General features: G+C 37.0%; 1 long non-coding RNA gene across 2 annotated transcripts; it reads left to right on the forward strand.

The window, feature by feature from the left end:
- Positions 1-6,033: 6,033 nt before the first annotated feature.
- LOC147625766 (uncharacterized) lies at positions 6,034-12,206 on the forward strand. 2 transcript variants are annotated; one of them, XR_015268730.1, is made up of 4 exons: positions 6,034-6,131; positions 7,886-8,572; positions 10,042-10,118; positions 10,834-12,206. It is a non-coding gene; the product is annotated as an uncharacterized LOC147625766 (long non-coding RNA). The 2 variants fall into 2 exon arrangements; XR_015268729.1 differs by lacking the exon at positions 10,834-12,206 and having other exon boundaries at positions 10,042-10,823.
- The last annotated feature ends 967 nt before the right edge of the window (positions 12,207-13,173 follow it).

A 13,173-nucleotide genomic window follows, 5' to 3' on the forward strand; every position in this document is an offset into this window, starting at 1 on the left:
TTTGAGTTAGATTTCAACCTTGCAGTGTCCGATGACACCTCTAATACCTCAAACACTTAAAATCCCACCAGGATTCAACTCTCTACACTCACAAATTGACAATAGCTAACAATCTTTTGACTTTGGAATACCTTCCCGTGCAATTCTGCCACTCAACCTTCTGACAGCTAACTATACCGAACAGAACTCTAATTGTCAAAACTGAATCAAAATCTCTTCTCTCTAGACCAAATAGACTAGATCTTCTCTTAAATATCCTCAATGATTCCTTATGAGCCTCAATTGATCCTAATTAACTCCCTTCTAATGTGACGTAATCCTCAATCTGACACCTAGACCACGAGCAGTGCCCAATCCTATCAGAGTGACTTTTGACTAGTTGTGATTATTATGAGCCGAAACCTCAAAAGTGTTCAACAAAACAAATATATTCCCAAAACATCAGCTGACCTTTCCTTACAGTTGACTCTAGATTGCTCTGTGAAAACCTCCTAACTCAAACACAAGCTAACTGACACAGTTCTGATTCAACACAAGTCAGCTCTTCACTCACAGTTGATTCTTTTCAACACACTCTATCAAAGCAACACAACTAAACCAAAACATAGGAACTCATCAATATCACACAATCATACCTTCTGTGAATATATAAAACTAAACCAAACTCAAAAACCTAGAGATTTGGGGATTACACAGATAAGAGAGAACACTATGAAACTAAGGGACCTCCACACAATTATCCCAGCAAAAACCCTATATCTTTAATTCCACAAGAGCACCAACAACAACAAGAGCTATAACTATACGCTGCAAACTTCCACCAACAAATACCATAGAGAATTATTTAAAAAGAGTTGTAGCCTTAGAGGTCCTAGGGAACCCACCTCCTACAAGACCCTCTCACATTAGCAACCTCTGCTCTAAGGAGACCCAAGTCTCCTCAAACAAATCCTACATCACCTTCTTCTCAAAATCAAAAAACAAAGCTCAATAGCAAGCTATCTCAAAGCGGCTTCACCACAAATCACCTTCACTCTCTCACAACTCTCTTCTTTGCAACCAAGCTCACACAACTTGCAATTCTTCTCTCTCTACTTCCCATGACTATGCACTCCTTCACAATCTCGAGTATCACCCGTTCCTCCTGTACACATGCAAGTACTCTTTCCTCTTTTGCCTGGGGTGACAACGACTAGTTCCATTTTGGAAAGTGGCCATGCAGTAGCCCCTTGCTTCCTAAGGGTCTAACCATGCATCCATGATTTATTTCATTTTTCATGGGGTTGGGGTGGATACACCTATTGGGCATTTTATTGAGCATACAAAATCCTATCAACTCCATAGATACAAAGAGAAATACCCAAGATTGTGGGGTTATGGTAAACTTTGAGCAAGAAAGTGGACCAATTCTTGATTATTGTGGCATGATTCAAAACATCCTAAAGGTTGGATACATGACATTCTACATTTTTATATTAGATGTGAAGTGGTTCAAGGATGTGTGTGGAGGTGCTCAGAAACCGTGTGAAAAGACATCCAAATGGATTTATGGCAATTGATTTTACAAAATTTTAGCAAACACACAGAGGGACACATTTGTGCCACTCCACCATTGTGAACAAGTAAATTCTAACCAGCCTGAGCTCCATACATGACCTAAGATCAGGAGTTAGTGAAAGATCCCTGCCCCCTCTGCACAACGATTTCCAGGGTGCTAAATTTATCTAAATGAATAATTTCCATAATTCTCATAAATTTAATGATTCTAGACAATTTGTGCATAACCTTCTTTATTTTTCTAATAATTGAATAATGCTCAAAACTTCACTTTTAGATAAATAAAAATATCCATTTTTTGAAATATGCCAAAATTCCCCTTTTTGTATTTAAAATATTTGTATCTAGAATATCATGGGAATTCTCTTTTTGCATCTAAAAATTTTATGCATGTAAAAATAAATATAACAAAAATTTATCTTTTCTCTATTTACATAATTATGCATAAATACTATAAAAGTATTCTCCATAAATATGACAAAAATCATTCTTTAGATTAAAAATATCTATGCCTAGAATATGATGGGAATTCCTCTTTTTGCTTTATTAAATTTATGCATAAAAATAAGATTTATCTTTTTTCTAGAAAATTTTGCCATAGCTTCGTCGTAATTTTCGAGAATGTTCAATTTTCTAACTTTAAATGAATACTCATAATTGAAATGTGATAGGAACTTCTCTTTTAAACTAAAATTCTATTATGCATAAATAGCATAATTATAATCATAATTATAATCATAGTTATAAGCATAATTATGATTAAATATCTTGATTAATCTTAAAAAAATATCTATTTATCATTTCTAAATGAAAAATACTTAAAAAAATGTTAACATAATTCTTTTTCAACTTAAAATGAAATTAATATGATTTTTCTTAATCATAATCAAGCTTAAAAGAACTACTCATCATTTTTAACTAGATTCAAATCATAAAAATATTTAATCTTCTTCTCTAGCTTATCAAGCCTAGAGTTTTGATTAAGATAATGAGATTATCATTAATATCTATCCTTCTAACAAGGATCTAACCATAAAGGTGATTAATCTTACCAAAAGAGAGAATTACTAATATTAAAAAATATTATAATTAAGCATAAAGATTAGCATTAATCTAATTAAATATTATGAATCATTAAAAAGCTTGATTTCAAGAAAAAACCATTTAATTGAAATCTTCCCAAGTATTAGAGGGGTTGGGAAGGAGATAACCATTGACAAAGATAGAAAACCCATTGGATTAAGGCTTACCCTTGATTTTGGCTTGATTCTTTAAAGAAATAAGTGAAGCCCACAAAGAAAGCTTTGGACACCAAGATGGGGAGGGTAATCTCCAAGAGAGGATGGAGATTTGTGAAGCTCCAAAGCTTCCCAAGTAGAGGCCAAATAGAGAGATAATAAAATTACACTAAAATGAAGATAATACTGGCATGTAAATACACAGACATGAAAATACAAAGGAATGAGGGTCTATTTATAGGTGAGGGAGGCCACTAACCAACTCCAACTGGGTTCTAGAGGCTTCCAACTTCAGTTTGACCCATTTTGGACAAGTTTTGGACGAGTTTAGCTCACTTTTTAATCCAGTTTGTAGGAGGAGAGAGGAGAGATAAAAATATCTCATTTTTTAAATAAAAAATGCAATGTAATGATGAAAAAAATGCTCCTACTTCATGATCTCTTTTCCCCACTCTTAAGGTGTCGAAAAATTCATCATTTTTCTAGAATATCCCATTTTTTTACTAATAAACCCAGTACTTGGTCAACTCTTTATCTTATGTAAACATTTACTCATTTTTGGACTATTTTCTTTTATTCTTTATATTTTTGTCATCCCAACACTTGGATTAACCCTATTGGTCCTTTGGTACCTTATTTGGACCTTTTTTTGGAAAGGAAATGGGTAATAAAGGAATCAGGTATGCAATCAGGTACACAGGAGTGGCGATACATTCAAGATAATCAAGACAGTCTCACCTATGCTTGAGTAAGACCCTCAAAAGCTTTTGTGACTCAGATTGGGCAAGTGATTTAGATACCTGGTGCTCAATAGTAGGGCATTTCTTTTCTCCTAGATTAGAGGTTACATTCTCATCGACATAGGTTGAGTACAAAGCTTCATGCTTTCCATCATGTGAGGCATTATGTGGGTGGCTGACGAGGATTCTACATGATAAGGGCGTATTATGGACTGTTTTTACCCCCTCAAGAACTCTGTCTCATTTAATAAGGAATGAAAATGGGCAATAAATCTTGTGGGAATACTTACCTTGCTTCCAAGATAAGGTCGCAAAGTCTTTTTGCACTAAGTGGGCTAAAGCTAAGCCACTCCAGGATTCAGCCAAATTAGTAGGAGCCAAGTTTCTGCATGACAAGTTTTGGATGTTTGGTGGAGCTAATGAGTGACCAAGAAGGACATTTCCTCAATGATATAATATCTGAACTCAGAACCAAAATCTCTGTCATACATAGTATTAGGAACTTAATGGACACGTAGAGTCCACCAGTCAAGTAAAACTCAAAAAAATAATATTAACACTAGTTTGGTAATAGGACAAAAAGGACATATTTATGTCCTTATTTTGACCAATTTTATGGAATTATTTGGAACACATGGATAGTGAAAATCAAAGGTTTCCTTTTTTCACATCATCAAGTACACACTGAAGAAAAAATGGGATTTTTTGGGATCACATTGTTTACTTCTAGGCTTTTCAATTCCATAAGAACTCAAAAGCTAAATTACAATCGTAATACAGAGCTATTTGGACCATATTTGGATAAAAGGATTTATTTACCCAATTTCTCATTGCTTTCCAAAGATTTTAGATGTGCATTGGTTGTTCAGAAATATATATATGGTGTAATACAATCCTTGTTAGGCTGCTCAAAATTCAATTAGAACTCCAAACTTTAATTCTTAATGAAAATTCTAAGGTATTTAGCTATCTCAAAAAAATTAACTTTTAGGATTTTTATAGCTAATTAAATAATTATAAACTAGGACCAAATATTGTACTACACATATTTTCTACAATGTTATTGTTTGTTGGTGCATTTTGTGTGGTGCATTTTGTGAGAGACAATCACATGTACGCCTATCCTTTTAAGCACTATGTTTTAAACAAAAGTCTACAAATTTTGAACCATATTTATTACTATAGAATAAGGGACCGTTTCATGCATTTTTAAACATCTTAGAAGGCTTTAAGTGGAATATCTAGTCATTTTATATAATAATAAACATTATTTTCATAAGCTTCTTACTAGATGATTCAAATATAAGCAAGGGTTCATATACGTTGTTTTGTTATCATGCAATTTCGAAAGTTTAGACCATCACCTTGTTTTCTAAATAAATTAAAATGTTTAGATATGAATTCTTCACCAATTACTTTAGTGGAGACATTGATTTATTAGTAAAACTAAACTAAATCACCATATATGCTCACCCTACTGTCATATTCTAGGACTTAACACTAAAAGAGATTCTAAGAAGGAAATTTAATTGAATTAATTATTCATATAATAATTTTTTAATCATGAAAAATCTCTCTCTCATCTCTTAAATACTATGTAAGGTTTAGGAGAAATTTCTAATGAGTCAAGAAGATAAACTTTTTCCTTTACGTAGAAACCTACTTTGTCAATTCGTAACCCGTTCGGATTATAATGCTAGATATACCTCTACTTATGGTGATTTTTCAATTATATTTAAGGTTTCCACATTCATGAAGACATGCGTCAGAAGAGAAATGCAAAAATATAGCTCCCATTGATAAGATATAATTTTCTAAGTAAATCCCTGAAAAGACGTATTTATGTCCACCAATGGCCCTCCAGTCCTTGACCCTACATGCATCTCATCAACTAGAATGCTAATTGGTGATTTTGAAGAGCATTGAGAAAGGCTTTCTATGTTGTTACTATGAATATCACTTACTATTACAAGGTATGAGCTTGACAAACCAATATTAAGGTTATAGTGACAAATACCCTCCACATCAAAATGCTCTTGCAATGGAATTTCTACATCCTTGTTGCCATAGGTATCTTGAACAACTGCACCTAAACTGACCACTATTTTAGAGGGTGGAAGTTTGGAAGCCAGATATTTGTTGCTTACCAAACATTCTCCACCATCATGAAGAAGAACCTCTAGTTAGTGGGGGTCAAGTTCAATATCCTAAAACCAAAGTAGCAAAGGAAGCCATAGTGAGTGAAGCTCTCTCTCGTGTTGAAGAAAGCAAAGTAGATGGGTAGGAAGGTGTTTTAGATGCAAAAATGAAATCCACGTTTTCACACTTGTGGGCATGAAATTCAAACCGGTCACACCAAAGCCATGAAGATGTAGCCGTCATTCTTAAAGGTGCATAATTGTAAGTTTTAAAGAAAAGTGACCGTTAACATACTAAGTCCATATGTGGACCAATAATGGTGCCCATCATTTTTTTGGGACTAGCCTTTCTTTGAACCTTTACTATCTTATCTCTTTTCCTCTTTCTCTCATCTTTATTTCTCTTTTGCATTGCAACCTTCTTAACCCTATCGTCAAGATTCAGGAAAATTGTGGAGGTAAGCTCATCTTTCTTTCTCATTTTCATTGCACCGTTCTCAACCGTGGTCGTCAAGATCGAGCAAAATTGTGCCTCTTTGCCCTAATTTTTTGGCGCATCGAGATATGCAGGCCATGTCTTCTCTCTTTGCCCTAATTTTCTTGCATATGGAGACACACAGGCTAGGTCTTCGTGGAACAAAGACCTGCCTTATCAGCATAGACCTGGCAAGTAAACTGGTGTGTGAGAGTACTCTTACCCTTTCAGTCCTTTGGCGCGGTTCTTTGAGCTCCGGCACCCACAGACAGGCCCGGTCCTGGCAGTGCGAAGACCTGCCTTATATCTGTGCCTTTTTTACCTTTGTGGGGCTATTGTCCATCTCAAGAAGAGGACGGGCTCCGATTTGCATGCAATGTAATGCACAGGATGTGCAACCATGTGCACTTGAATGCATGTGTGGTCAGATTTCATGAGTGATCTGAGCCATGCTTGAGAACATTGTCTCAATCACTAAGCACTCAACCAAAGTAAGAGCCCATAGTTGCTACATGTTGGTGCTAAGCGTATCAGGCAACGTCAAACTCCTCCAAAACCTTTGAATACTTCTGTTTGATATGTGGCCAAGCTAAAGCATCCCCTTCCAAGAGCTTATGTCAATGTCAAGATGGTGGGATCTAGTGCATGTCCACCACCTAGAAGCTCATGTGTAACACACCTACAAAATTGTGGGTTCCTAGATAGGCTAGGTCTTCGTAGCACCTAGATAGGCACATGGCACCCTAGTTTGTAGCCATGTTTGGGCTGTGTGGTTGGTACAAAATGAATTGGAAGAAGTTTTTTTCATAAAGATGTCACTGCAATTCATTTCAAGATAGAGAGAATTATAGAGTCCAGAAGGATATTGTTACATGCGTAGCAGAAGATTGATGATTCTTGCAGGTCTGGACATCTCTTAGGCTTCTTGATCTCCTTAGTTGAGTGCTTGAAGGCTGATGTCTTCACTTTAGATGAGACGAATAATGAGAAACCCAAAGGGTCCTTTCCATAGTTTTTTGGGGGACCCCTTCATGATGTAGTCACCTAGCCCTACACTTCTCAGACCAGGGCAAAAAAATAGGGAAAAATTCCCTATTTTCGGTCCGACACTGGACCTCGCCTTTGGGAAACCTGGCTGACTGCCAGATGCTGCTTGATGTGAAAATGCACCAAAAATAGGCTATTTTGGTTGCAACACACCAAAATAGGTTATTTTGGTTGCAACAAACACACCAAAAATGGGTTTTTTTGTTGCCCTTAAAATTGGGGTTCAGCCTTGCACTTGTCCTAATGGTTCTAGGCACGACTTTGATTACGTCCGGCACTTGGCTTTTGGCCTACTAAGCTGCTCGAAACTTTGTGGAAAGGTTAATCCAAGTGGTTTGTAATTATGCAGCAACATTACTGTAGAAACTATTGTAGATGAATGCTAGTCAATGCTGATTCAAAAATGCTAATCACTAATGATGTATAGAAAGGTAGGGATTATTGCAAGAACTACTATAGAGATGAATGATAGTCAATGCTGATTTAGAAATGCTAATCACTAATGCTGTATAGAAAGGTAGGGATGCACTAGGGTAGAGTAGGTGCATACCTATGATGGGATATTTGATTCTACACTACAAACATATGTCGGGATTCTAATGCCCAAGTAATGTATTAATGTCATTGAGTGCATTGGAACCTTATTAACTTTGATGAGTTTTAAATTTGAATCTTATTATTTTTTGGCAGATGTCTACATCTAGCCAAGGTGGTCGATACCCCCTAAGGTCCCAATGCAACTCAAAGGTCGATAAAGCTACAAATCCACATGGTGAGCAATTAGAGGTCTCCTCAGCTCACACCTCTACCCTACTTCACCCTGTCCATGAAGTGCAAGAAGAACATACCCAAAGCTCTCAAGGAGTACAACAAAGTGTTATTCACGAATTACCTCCACAAAGTTTGGGATCATTGGGTGAAGGATTAGGTAGTCACCAACTCATTGAACATCAAGATAATGCTTCTAGTCCACCACAAACATGAAAAAATGAGGCACATTCAAATGGACATATTGGAGGATGTTATGGATTCTATAACTATTCGGGCTGAAACTGAGCCACCTTATGTCCCTTTATGTTGTCCTATACTTAATCCTCCATTCAGAACAGTTGCACTTTTGGCTTCCAAGTTTAACTCCTAGGGTTATGATCCAACAAGGGGAGACTTTCTTTTGTCATTGAGTAGGCCAAGGGAACCAAAAATGCTAATATCAGATGATGATGTTGTCAGTTGGGGGCCAGTTTGGAAGTGTAAATCAAGAGTTTGAGGCTGAGCTTATAAGAAAGCCATAGTCAACGACACATCTAAGTGGAAAGAAGTTCCTTGTATGGGATGGAAACCATAGGCTGAAGGCATGGGGCAACCAAATTAGTCCACGTAAGATTTTAGTTTCTTTTACTTATCATAATGTCATAAATAATTGAAGAATTGTGCTCATAGCTTGTTTTTCCTTTTATAGTGTGGAAGAAAAACAAAAACAAAAGGTGCTTGTATGGAAAGGTTGGTGTTTGGTGTGGCGGAACCTATCTAGAAGCTCATGTGTAACACACCTACAAAATTGTGGGTTCTCTAAACCTTGTGTGCGCATACCTTGTGGCAGTGGTGATGTTCGCCCGCTAGCAAGGTGAGGGCAGGAGCGTCCCATGGACTTAACAGGTGGCATGCACTACTAGCGTTAACCTATAATATTACTAAGGGGACGACTAGGGTCAAGTATTAAGCATACAGATAGAGATTACTGTGAGGCAAGCTTGTAGAAAATGGTTGTGAGATAGTAAGCTTGATTCACAGGTTATTGCATGGGCGAATGAGATTGTGGGGCAGGCAACCAAAGGGGAAATCAAGTCAGCAAAAATATTGGAATCTTAGACCAGCTAAGAAAAAGGGGAAAGGGGAATGAGAAGGACATGGCACCCTAGTTTGTAGCCATGTTTGGGTGTGTGGTTGGTACAAAAAGAATTGGAAGAAGTTTTTTTCATAAAGATGTCACTGCAATTCATTTCAAGATATAGAGAATTATAGAGTCCAGAAGGATATTGTTACATGCGTAGCAGAAGATTGATGATTCTTGCAGGTCTGGACATCTCTTAGGCTTCTTGATCTCCTTACTTGAGTGGTTGAAGGCTGATGTCTTCACTTTAGATGCAAGGATCCTTTCCATAGTTTTTTGGGGGACCCCTTCATGATGTAGTCACCTAGCCCTACACTTCTCAGACCAGGGCAAAAAAATAGGGAAAAATTCCCTATTTTTGTCTGACCCTACCTTTGGGAAACCTGGCTGACTGCCATATCCTGCTTGATGTGAAAATGCACCAAAAATAGGTTATTTTGGTTGCAACACACCAAAAATGGGTTTTTTTGTTGCCCTTAAAATTGGGGTTCAGCCTTGCACTTGTCCTAATGGTTCTAGCCACGACTTTGATTACGTCCGGCACTTGGCTTTTGGCCTACTAAGCTGCTCGAAACTTTGTGGAAAGGTTAATCCAAGTGGTTTGTAATTATGCAGCAACATTACTGTAGAAACTATTGTAGATGAATGCTAGTCAATGCTGATTCAAAAATGCTAATCACTAATGATGTATAGAAAGGTAGGGATTATTTGCAAGAACTACTATAGATGAATGATAGTCAATGCTGATTCAGAAATGCTAATCACTAATGCTGTATAGAAAGGTAGGGATGCACTAGGGTAGAGTAGGTGCATACCTATGATGGGATATTTGATTCTACACTACAAACATATGATGGGATTCTAATGCCCAAGTAATGTATTAATGTCATTGAGTGCATTTGAACCTTATTAACTTTGATGAGTTTTAAATTTGAATCTTATTATTTTTTGGCAGATGTCTACATCTAGCCAAGGTGGTTGATACCCCCTCAGGTCCCAATGCAAAGGTCGATAAAGCTACAAATCCACATGGTGAGCAATTAGAGGTCTCCTCAGCTCACACCTCTACCCTACTTCACCCTATCCGTGAAGTGCAAGAAGAACATACCCAAAGCTCTCAAACAAGGAGTACAACAAAGTGTTATTCATGAATTACCTCCAGAAAGTTTGGGATCATTTGGTGAAGGATTAGGTAGTCACCAACTCATTGAACATCAAGATAATGCTTCTAGTCCACCACAAACATGAAAAAAATGATGCAAAGGTGGCATAATTTGGGAGGCACATTCAAATGGACATATTAGAGGATGTTATGGATTCTATAACTATTCGGGCTGAAACTGAGCCACCTTATGTCCCTTTATGTTGTCCTATACTTAATTTTGGAAGTTACCAATATTGCACTTTTGGCTTCCAAGTTTAACTCCTAGGGTTATGATCCAACGAGGGGAGACTTTCTTTTGTCATTGAGTAGGCCAAGGTAACCAAAAATGCTAATATCAGATGATGATGTTGTCAGTTGGGGGCCAGTTTGGAAGAGTGTAAATGAAGAGTTTGAGGCTGATCTTATAAGAAAGCCATAGTCGACACATCTAAGTGGAAAGAAGTTCCTTGTATGGGATGGAAACCATAGGCTGAAGGCATGGGGAAACCAAATTAGTACACATAAGATTTTAGTTTCTTTTACTTATCATAATGTCATAAATAATTGAAGAATTGTGCTCATAGCTTGTTTTTCCTTTTATAGTGTGGAAGGAAAACAAAAACAAAAGACATGTACGAGTAAGATGTAAGTTTCTCTCCTTTGATGCTCATCTCAGGATGGAGAGGTCCTTCTAGCTCTTGCAAAAGTAAATAGGTACAAAACCACAAAGTTTTTCCCTTTGTTTCATGTACATGCAAAAACATAGTCAACAAATATGTTGATGTTCCTATAGGTTGGTTCATACTCATGTGCCGCATACTCTTGCCAATGACATCTTTCTCATGCAAAAGTTTGGTCAATCTAGAATGGATACTCTTATGCGCTATTTTAGTGAGCAATAAAATGAATGGATCAACCAAACTTAGCACAAGAGAGATTGACTAGAGCAAAACAATGGTACAACATGCCAATGTCAATACTCTCTCGATTTGTACTTAGAGTAAGTAACATGTTTGTTCTCTTTATTTTGTCCTCTTACACAATTTTCCTTAAAGGCATTTACTTTCTTGTTTGCATTGTGGAAACATACTTGTCCCAAATGATAGACCTTGCATGTGATTTAGTTATTTAACTTGATGTGGATGTTGATTCAAGGGAAGTACCAGTTTTAAGTGATGTAGTTAAGTACTTTAGGTCTTGTCGACAGTTGCATTTCAATGAGGCATTTGTAGAACTTGTAAGTGAGATGAAGGGCTAGCTGCTCCACAAATTCAAATGTCAGTACCTCATCTTGTGTATAGGTAATCTCAAAGTATTGATGTTTTTTTGGCATGTCTCCATGTATTTGAAGCATGTTCTTACTTGGCATTACCATTTTTAGGTGGTTGCATAAAATGCATGTTGAGGGAAAGCGTCATGAGCTACCACTTGAATGTAGCAACTAGGGTCCATAGACCATGTTTCTAGACGTGTGGTGGAAAGGAGGCCTCACACAATCGGAGGTTGTAGTTACACCATGGTGTCTTCTAGAAAGGTTCATCAAAGTGAAGAAGGCTTACATAAAGGTAGCTACTTCATTATACTTTTGTAACAATTGTAAGAACATCATTTAGTATCGATAGGCACTTTTTTATTATTTACCTAAGACTTTCAAAGCTATACTCAAAAGCAAAAAGGAAAGCTAGAAGACCAGTCTTCAACAAAGAAGATGAAAATGAGAAGGGCTTGGAAAAACTAGCCAGAAATAGGGGCTTGAACCTTGAGAAAGACATTGAGACCTCACTAAGAGATGAACATATTGAAGATGAGGAGAACTTGGATTATGAACAAGGAACATGTTGCAAGTTTTTGGGTTCTAGGTTCATGTTGCAAGTTTTTACCGAAGAAGGAGATGTTATTGATGTCTTTGCAGGGACAAGCAACATGGCTTGTGTGTCTATGGAACTTGTCACCACATGCTTTGAGCAATGCTTCCCCTTAACCCTATCTATTATTTGGTGCATTCTCTTGTTTGATAGAATATGTTGTTGATGTGCCTGTGCAATCCGAGTCCGCTGTTGCAGTGATCTCTACATGTGTAGCTTGTGGTCCAAGGTTTTGTTTCTATCCATGTTGCTAGGAGAAACATTGTTGTTTGGTTCATATTTGTTAGATGGAAGGGCAAGGAATGATTTACATGTTCCTGTACAACACGTTCTTCCTAGGCTTGCATTTTTTTCTCTGGTCTCTACTTGTATTACGTTCTTTCCTTTTATGAGTTCTTGATTGAGAGTTGTTCTTCCTAGGCTTGCATTTTTTTCTGAGTGAGATGGACTCTACCTCTAATTACGTTCTTTCCATATGAGGTCTTTATTGAGAGTTGTTCCTCCACTGTGCTAATGTAGCTAGTCTTCATCCAATTAGTGGATTACTACAATTGGTTCTGCTTGTTGTTTCTTTGTGTCCTTGTTGAGCCACTCGGATTGAAATTCCAAATCTTTTACTTCCCGTAGGAAAGTCGGTCTTTGTCGGTGATGAGCTCTATTATTGTCTTTGAAGTAGACTTCCCATTTTAACTTTGTTTATCTGTCTTTAGCTGCTTGATTTCAATCAGCAGACTTGCACAATGTTGTTGGACATCTTGTATCTATAAGTTTCCTTCTCTATTGTTACTACATTTATCAATTGGTGTGTAGTGTAGACAAACACACTGATAAGCATTCAAGAGTTGCTTTATGGTGTCTACTAACTATGGTGTGATTACATCGGTTATCGTAACAGTGGTGGCAGAAGTGAAGTACAAACTATGTTAACAGATTCTGAAGTGCTGGAATTGGGGGAACTTGGACAAATTCTAAAGTGGAAGTTCAACTTAAATAACAAATAATGATCAAAGAAGTGGTGAGAAAAACAAAACAGAAGAGATGCTGATGAGGATGGAGGGAGTGGGGAAGAGATTGTGGT

Source organism: Cibotium barometz, chromosome 23 (assembly GCF_041138505.1).
Source record: "Cibotium barometz isolate CiBa-2024 chromosome 23, ASM4113850v1, whole genome shotgun sequence".
In the NCBI taxonomy this organism is placed as follows: domain Eukaryota; kingdom Viridiplantae; phylum Streptophyta; class Polypodiopsida; order Cyatheales; family Cibotiaceae; genus Cibotium; species Cibotium barometz.